The sequence below is a fragment of the Parasteatoda tepidariorum genome, chromosome 5 (assembly GCF_982258835.1).
Source record: "Parasteatoda tepidariorum strain Cologne lab strain chromosome 5, Ptep-v5.0, whole genome shotgun sequence".
In the NCBI taxonomy this organism is placed as follows: Eukaryota; Metazoa; Arthropoda; class Arachnida; order Araneae; family Theridiidae; genus Parasteatoda; species Parasteatoda tepidariorum.
Window position 1 is genome coordinate 64038022 of NC_141759.1, and position 8114 is coordinate 64046135.

The following is an 8114-nucleotide window of genomic DNA, read 5'->3' on the forward strand; positions in this document are numbered from 1 at the left end:
ACAATATTCATAAAAATTCAACTTAAAGAATAGTCGACGCATTATACAGAATATTGATATTTTGTATTGATAGCTCAATAATAAAATTTTAATGTAATGGACTGTATAAATATTTCTATACATAATAATAAAAGCGGCTGTGTGTGTGTGTGTGTGTGTGTCTGTAATCACAATATATCGCCCCAGAAGCCTCGCCCAGGCACGAAACTCGGCACATAATTGTGTTTTGACATAATGAAGAAGTATTTTTTTTCTTTTTCAAAAATTTGGATTAGTTATTTAGTTATCAGTCATTTTGTAAGTCTATGCTTTTCGTCTGCTTTTTCGTCTTCAAAGAGCCATATTCAAAAAACTATTAAAAAATGCATATACTTTTCCCCACTCTTATAAATGTATGCTAATGCGAACCTTACAATTGAAATATTTATTTTCGACAACTTAAACCAATAATATACGAAGGAATTAATAATTTAATTGTAAAGTTCGCATTAGTTTACATTTATTAAAGTGGAGAAAAGTTTAACTTTTGTATTAAAAATGTGGCAACATATTCGATACGTAAATAGAACGCTTCGCTTTGATATATTTGTCGCTGTTCATAATTGTTATAATAAGTTTTTCTTCTTTCCACGCTCTATTTTTTTTCTTAAGCGAAAACGATAATTTTTGTAGCGATATTGTAGTACTTTGTACAACTAAAAATTCTTTTCACAACACTTTAAAAATATTTACTTTATTTTCTTTATATATACAGAGAACAGTCGGCAAAGAATTCGATTAGGTTGAAAAACATTTCGCTAAAAAGGAACGAATTCCAAAAGAAAAAGTAAACAACTTAAAGAATAAAAATGCTGATGCCAGCCAATTTTTTGAAAGTTAACTTAGAAATAACAAACCAAACGATGTTAAATAACAAACCAAACGATGTTAACAAAATGACGTAGAAAGCGCAACTAGATCAAAATTATACAAGCACAACTAGATCAAATTATAATACCTGAGTGCTTGACGTAACAGATATAGAAATAGAATTTGATACCATAAAAAATTATATAGAAATAAAAATTGATACCATAAAAAATTTATTCGTTTTCGTGTTCTTTTCATGTATTTGGCATTTTAGTTTTTTTTCCTTCTTAAGCGTTGTAGCTATATAATTTCAAACATCCTCAAGAGCTATAACACATCTGCAGCAGAACTGGATATGAAGACAAAATTGCAGGACAGGAACACTTTAATTGTCCACTAATCTTCAGATTTCCTGCTATGTTTTAAAAAACTTTATTTGTGAAAACCTTCAGCGTGGTGGACAGCTGGCCGCCTTAGGCGGCTAGTATTTAATAAAAGTAAATTAGTTGATTAGTTCACGCATGAACTTCCATTACGGAGCGACCATACGCTCTCAAAGTGTCAAACAACAAGAATGAATAGTTTTTTGGTTACATTAAAGATGGCTGGCGACCTTAAATCTCGCCAACTGGTAGTTCAACACCAAACATGTATTATTATTATTTATACAGTAGTATAAAAACATATTTTGCAAAAAAGCTTATTTAGCATTTATTTTAGCTGCAAAATAAAATAACAAGGTTAAAATAATAGTTAAAATAATTCAATAAGCATTTTTCTTCTTTATTGCTACAAAAATAACTAATTTATTTATTAGTTAAAGTCTACACTCATTATTATTAACTATTTTTTTTTCATTTATTTATTTTCAATAAAGTTATATTAAAAACTGCTTGTTCGGTGTTTTAGCAGCAGGCTGCGTACCAAACATTAGTTACATACCTATCTTGCCTGTGAATAAATGAACTCTCCTACTTAACATAATGGGCATATGCACTGACAAAAACCAAAAGAACACAGCTTTGACTTAGCCGGTAGTCTAATGTAGTGTTGTTGCAATGTTTTAGAACTGTAGATCATGCAGCCTGAGACTGTCAAAAATATCTTTCAGGAAATTTGCATTGCCTTACAGGGATTATTAGTAAAAGTCTTAATTAACCACAAGATTATTGATAAAAGTCTTAAATAACCACAAGATTATTGGTTAAAGTCTTAATTAATCACAAGATTATTGGTAAAAGTCTTAATTAATCACAAGATTATTGGTAAAAGTCTTAATTAACCATAAGATTATTGGTAAAAGTCTTAATTAACCACTAGATTAATAGTAAAAGTCTTGGTAAATGATAATGTAAAAGTTTTCTTGTTGTTCAAAACTCCTCAAGTCGGAGCACAAAAAACCTGATGAAGCATGTCTGCCAGAATTTCCTTCACATCGGTTTGAATTTTACTCGAGAACGTAACATGATTCCAAAAGAAGATTTTATTGATAAAAATTAAAGTCTTTAATTAATATTTTCGATTAAGTTTTCATATTTCTTTTAATAACTATTCAGCCTATTCAATATAAAAACTTTTTAATGTTTACGAATAAACATAAATTTGCTTGATTTTATAATATTATGCATTAATTTACAAATAGAATTTTGTTAATTTTGCGAAGTCACAATTTACCTTAATCAAAACACTGTCACAACTTTGCAATTGGGTAACTATAGAGAAACAACTGTAAGTGTGAACATTGAGAACCATAGTGTCAAATTTATGTTATTCAAATTACTGTGCACATTGTGATGTATAGTAACAATTTATCAAATTCGAAATTGTGCTAAATGTGAGCATTCAGAAATATAGAGGTAGTTTACTAAACTCAAGTTATTAACAATTGTTGACAATGCGAAAAATTAAATGCAAAATAATGTAATAACTGTTCACATTGCGAACTAGAATAACAATTTTCCTTATTCAATTTTCTATAACAACAGTTTACATTAATAAATAGAGTAACAATTTACTATATTCGAATTACTGTAAGAATTGCTCACACAGCAAACTAACTAATACAATTTACTATATTGATTGTTCACATTGCGAATTACCTAATACGAATTACTATAATAGTTCTTCACATTGTAAACTAGAGGGACAATGTATCTAACTTTACAGTAATAATTGTGAAGTAAACTGCGAAGTAGAGTAATAATTTACATGATTAAAATTAAACAACTGTTCCAATTGTGAATTAGAGTAACAATTTATCTGATTCTAATTACTGTTTATAATTGCTCACTTTGTGAACTACCTGATACAAATTACTGTACTAATTGTTCAGATAGCAAACTAATACGAATCACTATAATAATTGTTCAAGTGGAAACTAAAGTGACAATGTACCTAAGTCGAAATGTTGTAAAAACAGTTCACCATTAAGAACAAGAATAATAATTTACCTAGTTCAAATTATTGCAAACAACTGTTCACATTGCGAACTATCTAATACAAATTACTGTTCTAATAGTTCACATTACGATCTATCAAATACGAACTACTATAATAATTGTTCACTTTGAAAATTATAGGGATAATGTATCGAATTCGAATTACTCTATTAACTGTTCATCCAGCGAACTAAAGTTATAATTTACTTAATTGGAATTACATTAACAACTGTTAGTATCATGAACTAATAAAAGCAGCATGCACATATTACCTGATTTTTATTTTCTTTTGAGTAAATATCTAATTTCAGAAATTTTATGGTTAGACAAATAATTAAAATATCCCTCTTCAAAAGGTATTTATTTCTCGAAAGAAAATATTTTTCCAAAGGCAAATGAGAAGGAATTTTGTATGAAAGACTTCATCTCTAATTGACTGTGTGGTAAAAACAGCTGAAATAATGAAAGATCACGTGAACAGTTATTCAGAAACACGCATACTTTTAGATGAAAATCTTTCAAACAATTTCAGTTTTCGTTGGAGTTTCGAATTATAAAAATATAATTGATGCAATAATAGGATTATTTCAAAAGAGATGACCGTTAACTATTTTTTATTTTGCTAAATGAATCAAGCCGCGGCAGCATTAAGAAATGTTTGCGAAGTTAAGAGAAATTTTTTTATTATAGTTGACCTTGAAAGAAATATATGATATACATCAGCATCATATAATTTACTGTTTCCTTTCATTTAAACTCTTAATTTCAAAAATTGAGAATATATGATTAGTTACACTTTAAATACATAAATATGCTTTACAAACAACAAATATTTACAAAATGATGGTAATTTGTTTGTTTTAAGAAAAACTTTTTGATACATGTACTTTCAGTTTTTCATCTTTCATGTTTTTAAAAGTACTGTCAAATCACTGTTATATGTCATTTTTATTAGAAGAACGCTTTTAATTATTTTGTGACTTTTTTCAAATATTGCCAACATATCAAACAACAATAAAAAACAAAATAATTAAGCTTCATTATTTTCACAAAAGAATATATAATTTGAGTTTTCTCTAGCAACCTCTATTCAAAAATTCTGGTTTCTAATGAAGTTATAAGACTTTAAAGTTTGGATGACAAAAGTTTTTATAAATTTCTTGGAATTAAAAAAAATAAAAAATGCACATTAGTGTAGAGTTTATAAAATTTTTTTGATTCACTTACGAGATTTTTTGACCAACCTTTTTCCATTTTTTAGCTAATACGAAGTAATTTTTAAGTAATTTATTAATTATTTTCAATAGTAACCTCTATTCGAAAATTCTGGTTTCTGATGAAGTTATAAAAGTTTAAAGTTTGGACGGCAAAAGTTTTTATAAATTTCTTGAAATTAAAAAACAAAAAATGCACATTAGCATAAAGTTTATAAAATATTTTTGATTCGCTACTGAGATTTTTGACCAACCTTTTTCCATTTTTAGCTAATATGAAGTAATTTTTAAGAAATTTGTTTCAGCTATTGTTTACAAAAATATAGTTTATGTAAAGTTACTTTAAAATCATAATTTAAAAAAATAATAAAACTTTAAAACCGTAGTTATACAGCCGTAAATTTAAAATATTTATATTGTCCTTGTTTCAGAAGTAAATTTTCCGATATATTTGTAGAAAAATAACATCAGAATTGCTGTAAAAAAGAGAGAATATGAAAAACAAAAATTTGATTTTTCAGGTACTATTCAACTGAATTTGCTCAAATTTTGTATTTTGTCGTGTAAAACTACATTCTTTAAAATGATATAAAACATTTTTAACCTTACAATTCAAATCTTTTTCTACTATTATTAAATGAAATAATAAATATTAATCAAAACTTATTTTTTACATGGAATTATTTTTGGATAAACGAATTTCATAATTTTCAAAAAAATCTAATTCACTTAAAATTTTTCCAAAAATTTGGATAACTACGTAAAAAGTAAAATTAACATTGAGAGTTCTATGAAAAACTAACATTAAGGGTTTCAACCGTTCCCCTGACAAAACTATTGTTACCATATTTCCTAGATTGTGGATAAACCCCAATATTATGACGGGTGTCAGAAATCTGAATCCATCATAAAAAAGGTGTGTTTATTCAGAGAAAGTATGTTTTTGTTTTTGCTTTCGTAACCTTAATTATCGTCTACCTACACTAATCTTAGTAGCATATTCGAGGTCATCCTCCTGAAACCTTTAAGATTTAGTCTTAGAACATGAAGATCCGATGTTTAGATCAAAAGTTATTCAGAGTGGTTCGCTTTTTTTGCGCACTGTACGCACTATCAACCCAAAAGTTATTCAGAATGGTTCGTTTTTTTTGCGCACTGTACACACTATCAACCCAAAAGTTACCTGGCGTTCATTTAATGCAGTGTTTCCCAAAGTGTGGTACGCGTACCCCCAGGGGTACGGGAACAGTTTAGGGGGGTTACGCGTTCTTATGGGAAATATCTTGCAACAACCGAAAATTTAAATTTTTTTTTATTTAAAAACAAAGCCATCCATGAAAATTTGAGATTACGTATTTTTCTTTAGGCTATTTTTTGCAGAGTTAACAGTTAATAATTAGTGGTGTCAGCAGCCAGTTGTGATTTTTAACTTTTGTGTAATTTTTTATAGTAAAGGTTTGTAATAAATTCTACTTATTTTGATTATTTTTATAAAATATAATTTTTATCGCTAACATAGAATTTTTTACAAACATTTAAGAATTTTTTACCGAAAATTTTGTACCAAAAAAGAAAAGTAAACATATTTTTAAAAAGATACATTCATTTTTTTTACTAGTGGTACACAGCGTTACGAAAAATTTAGAAAGGGTACACAAAAGTAATAAGTTTGGGAAACACTGATCTAATGTATCATTGTGCGGGAATGCTGAATAAATAAATCTGAATAAATTTCTTCTGAATAAATAAATTTATTGACCCGAGCCCGCAACGTTTAAAAATACATTCAATAAATGCAGTTGTAATTGCTCAAAGTGAGAATTTTGAAAGGGAAAAAGAAGAAAAGAAACAGAAGAATTTAAGAGGAAAAATGTAGAGATGTGCCAAGATTTTCCAAATAATTGGACAAAAACTTTTAGACGAGATTAAAAAAAAAAAATTTGGACATCACGTTGAAAATTTTTAGCTTATTTTAGAATTATTAAAAATTTCCTACGAAAAGTATATAAATTTGTTATTTACATAAAAATCTGTAAATTTGCAGGGCATCAACTTTCCAATGACGTGACAATTAATCATACGTTACCATCGTCTACATCAGTGTTTCCCAAACTTATGACTTTTGAGTACCCTTTCTAAACTTTTCGTAACGCTGTGTACCACTATTAAAAAAATGAATGTATTTTTTACTATAAAAATATTGCAAAAAATTTTAGAATCACAACTGGTTGTTGACACCATTCATTATTAACTGTTAACTCTGCAAAAAATAGCCAATCGAAAAATACGTAATCGTAAATTTTCATGGCTAACTTTGTTGTTAAATAAAAATCGTTTGAAATTTTCGTTTGTTCGTAAGATGTTTCGTATAAGAACGCGTACCCCCGCTAAACTGTTCCCGTACCAGAGGGGGTACGCATCCACACTTTGGAAAACACTGGTCTTCATCATCCCTGCTGAAATTCACAGCAACGTAATGGTTTTAAAGCTTATTGCACACGTATTCTAGAATATCACAATATGTTTCTGAATGATTTTATGAAACGAAAACTAGCCTTTTGTTTTCTCATTATGGAAAATGTTTTCAGTTTATATAAAGTCCATTTCTTGCGTTAAATTTACATTTATAACGACGGAATCAATACTTAGAATATTGTTAAAAGATCTTTACTAGAGGAGATTTAAGTTTGATAATACAGCAAAAAATTATTTTAAATGGGGTAGACATAATGTGCACTTAGGTAAATGGAACAAAAAAATAACGTTTCTGAAAAAGAATTAATAAAAAAAATAACCAGATGTTTACTAGCATGAAGCAAAAATGTGTACTTACTTCTTCAGATTTGTTTATTAAAGTAAAAGAAAACAGCAACCATATTAGATAATAATTTCAGCAGCAGTCAGTCAACACTTGCAATCTAGAGATATCTTGATAAACAATACTTCATTTCCTTGAAAGTCTGTGAAGAGTCTCGAGTAACTCCTGCTTTCGTAAAATAATAGCTGAATTCTTATAGTAGGTGGATGAATCATTTGAGACTGCGGTTTCTTCTTACTTCTCATTGCATAATTTTTTTTTAGTTTCCTTTGCATAATAGCTTTTGAATATTTTAGATTCCAATTACAGCTCTGCCGTAAAATGGCTTAATGTGAAGAGATTTTTACGATTGAAGAATGAAATAAGATCTGTCGTTTTCGTTGCGCGTTTTTTGAAAATTAATTAACTTTTAATGATGTTGCTAAAAACTAATATGTTTGCGTCTCTTTATTTATTAAAAGCGCCGTTTATTTCATCATTCTTTGTGAAATGCGGCCACTTTGACCTACATCCATAATGAATTTCGCCAAAAAAGATTTTAGTTCAAAAAGATTTGAATAGTTGCTTATAAAAATGCCACAAAAAATAACCAAGCATTTTATTAACTAGTCTAGTTAATTATCTAGTAAGTCAAGTAACACAGCAAATTATTCAGTGGTCGATAAAAGTTGAAATATTCTGCTCTTCAAAAGAATAAACCCCACAGTTCCTTGCCTCGGTCTTTTAAAATTGTTTGCCTTGTATGGCAATTGCACATTGGTAATTATAAAAAGCTTATACCAGCTCACCAAAGAT

At 28.1% G+C, this 8114-nt stretch overlaps 1 protein-coding gene across 4 annotated transcripts in view; it reads right to left on the reverse strand.

Annotated features, from left to right (window-relative positions):
* Window positions 1-7514, reverse strand: part of LOC107438936 (fatty-acid amide hydrolase 2-A) — a 34927-nt gene extending 27413 nt beyond the window's left edge. The window contains exon 1 of one of the 4 annotated variants that reach the window (XM_016051357.4): window positions 7335-7514. The gene's annotated coding sequence lies outside the window, so the exon portion shown is untranslated. Of the gene's footprint in view, window positions 1-1791; window positions 1941-3559; window positions 3741-7334 lie in introns of those variants that run through there. The other 3 variants (XM_016051360.5, XM_071184894.2, XM_087164096.1) reach the window with 3 other exon arrangements.
* Between the last annotated feature and the right edge of the window lie 600 nt (window positions 7515-8114).